Genomic DNA, 3,594 nt, shown 5'->3' on the forward strand with positions numbered 1-3,594 from the left:
AAGAAAGAAATTGAAGAAGACCTTGGAAGATGGAAATATTTCCCTTGCTCTTGGAGAGGGAAACTAAATATCATCAAAATGGCCATTCTACCAAAAGTGATCTACAGAGTCAGTGCAGTCACTTTCAAAATACCAATGCCATTCATCATAGATCCAGAAAAATCAGTCATATATTTCATATGGAGAAATAAAAGACTCAGAATAGCCAAAGCAATTCTCAGCAATAAGAACCATGCAGGAGGCATGCAATTCCTGGCTTCAAATTATACTATGGAGCTATAGTAGTTAAAACAGCATGGTATTGGCACAAAAGCAGGCACACAGACCAATGAAACAGAATAAAAGATACAGAAACAAATCCAAACACTTATAGTCAGTTGATCTTTGACACAGGGGACAAATATATATACACAGTAGAAAAGACAGCCTTTTCAACAAATGATGCTGGGAAAACTGGCTATACATTTGTAGAAAAGTTAAACTAAATCCTTACCTCTCACCTTGCACAAGTCCAACTCAAGATGGATCAAAGACATGGAAGTTGGACCATAGAATGTGAAGCTATTAAGTAGGGCATAGGTTCAACACTCCAACATATATGCATAGGTAGCAACTTCCACAACGAGACCTCCAAAGCTCAAAAAATTAAAACAAGGATTAACAAGTGGGATGGCATAAAACTACAAAGTTTCTGCTCATCAAAGGAAATCAAGAGTCTAAAGAGAAAACCTACAAAATGAGAGATCTTTACCAGCTATTCCTCTAATAGAGAGCTATATATAAAGAACTTAAAAGACTTTACACTAGAAAAACAAATAACCCAGCCAGGCGTGGTGGCACACGCTTGTAATCCCCGCGCTTGGGAGGTGGAGACAGGAGGATCATGCAGGTTCGAAGCCAGCTGCACGCGCTGGCTTAGGAGACCCTGTTTCCAAATAAAAATGTAAAAAAATAGGTCTGAGAATGTAGCCCGGAGGTAGAAGGGCTTCCAGGAACCCCAGTACCACCAAAAATAAATAAATAAATAACCCATCAGGGCTGAGGTTAATTAATGGAAAAGCTACATTTGAATATGAGTATACATGTGGATATAACATTGTTAACCTGGACACTCAGTATTGGGAGGGAGGGAAATGGGGGGCTGGGGGGGTACCAGGCACTGTGTGCATGTATGCCATTGTCAAGATGATTTTACATTATGATGTGAGACTATAATGCAGCAATAAAAGCATTAAAAAAGAATTAAGTTATATTACTGGGTACCCAGTGAGTAGCAACAAAAAATTGGAGAATTGCTTGTTGTGGGAAAAACTCCCACACATTTGGTGGCCAGAAGTGTAGTGGTATGATAATTGAGTGAGAGTATAGAGAAACACAGCTTGTTTTTCCTGTGTAGGTTGTTTTCAAAACTAAGTGGAAATGCACATCTAAGGATTTTAGCACAGGACGTGGCAATAGTAAGTAGCCAATAAATATTAATCAGCCTTCCTTCCTTCCCCTTTTTCTTTCTTTCTTTTTTTCCCTCTTTATCTCCTTCTTTCTTTCAACAAATATTTATTAAGAAATTTTTGTTCTGATTATGTGTCTTTGATAAATGATAATTCACTGCTAAGAAATAAGCACTGGTAATAGTAGTGCACAGACACACATGAAATAAAACAATATATATGTTTAGTTTCAAAATAACTTGCAGATGAATGAGTAGAGGAGTATCTGAAGTCAGATTGTTTATGCTGGGTGATGAGCACATATTATCCAATTATTTGTATATATTTGCAATTTCCCAGAATGCAAAGTTAAAAAAATAAAGACACACATGCCAATTTAACCACTCTCCATGTCTGGTTAATGTAACATTTCTTCACAGTTAGGTTGTCTAATTGGTTTGGAAAGTAGAGCAAAAGAGTGAATTTTAAGTTTCTGATGACCACAGGAGTTGGCTTCCTATACCTTTGCCATTAATTTGACAGTCAGTTTCCCACCTATTTTTAGTATTGAGGCCTGACATAAGTTGTTTGTCTAGATATATAACCATTTAGATATGCCCAGACAGTAAGTTATTTATATTATACTTATTCTATAATGTAAGCATTCATGAAACTATATTCATATAACATGGCTCTTAAATATAAGAATCAATGTCAGTCATAATACATGAGGACTGAGACATTTTCAATGCAAGGAATCCATAAGCATTTATATTGGTATTCTGAATAGCTATGTTCAGATAGCTGAACAGCAAAATTTTCTCAAATTATTATTTTACTATACTATTTTGATTAGAAGAAACAAACATAAAATATAGAGGAGTTATAAAGTTGAACTCTGAGCACTTTTTATTGGCCTCCTGAAATTCAGTTTTGTTCTGAATTTTTGTTTTTTGTTTTGGGCACTGAGGATTGAACCCAGAAGCATTCTATCTCTGAACGATACTCCCAGCCATATTTATTTTTTATTATGACACAGGGTCTCCCGATGTCACTGAGGCTAGCCTCCATCCTGCCATGTCAGCCTCCCAAGTACTAGGATTACAGATATGTGCCACCACACCTGCCTCTACGATTCAGTCTTAAAGTGATTTTTCAGATAAATGAAGATATTTGTTCCACCCCTCTTGCCTCCTCCAAAATCTTGCTCGATCGTCTTTTCAGCCAGTTGTATCTTTGGTCTCTTTCTGTCCATGCTCTTGATTTTTCTGCTTTTAGTGAACTAGTCAGATCCAATGTTCTTCATTGGTATATGGGGGAGATGTGCTATAGATTGAATCCAGGAACATTCTACTGCCAAGCTACATCTATAGCACCATATTACTTTATTTTTAATTTTTTTGGTACTAGAAATTAAACTCAGGAACATTTGACCTCTGAGCTACATCTCCAGTCTTATTTTAGTGTTTTATTTTAAACAGGATGTGGAGGGCCTCACTAAGTTGTTGAGGCTGGCCACATACATACCTGCAATCCTGTCTCAGCCTCTCAAGTACTGGGATTACAAGCCTGTGCCAGCACACCCGGCTCTATTTTATTTTTTATATGGAAACAGGGTCTCTTTATGTTGCTTAGAGCCTCACTAATTTGCTGAGACTGGCCTTGAACCTGCAATCATCTTGTCTCAGCCTCCCAAGTACTAGAATTATAGGCATGTGCCACTGAGCCCATATTCTTTATCTTAATATACAACAAACTCTTCCCATGCACCCAAACCCTTGCTGATGCAGAAAGAGGACAAGATTCCAAGCTCTGGGTGTTGAGACAATATGCACAGAGAGAGCAGCGGCTGCAAAGATCAACTCCAAACCCAGTGCCCCAGGGCAGAGGCCATGAATTATGGCAGTAATTTGTGGACAAGCTGCTTCTCACATGGCCATGTCTAGGCAGCGTGTTCCAAGATACGTGATAGCAGAAATCTATTTAATGATGACAGATGAGTCTCCCAAGTAACTCTGAGCAAGTCCACAAGAAAACAATCAAATAGAGAAATTAAATATTAGCAAAGGTTCCTTTTGTCCTTTATAAGCCCAGAATCAATTCGGGTCTATTCCTTCTTGACCCTTCTGTTCCTTGACAGTCCACTCAGCCTACTCTCCTAACAGAA

This window comes from Muscardinus avellanarius (genome assembly GCF_963383645.1).
Source record: "Muscardinus avellanarius genome assembly, chromosome: 6".
Classification (NCBI taxonomy): Eukaryota; Metazoa; Chordata; class Mammalia; order Rodentia; family Gliridae; genus Muscardinus; species Muscardinus avellanarius.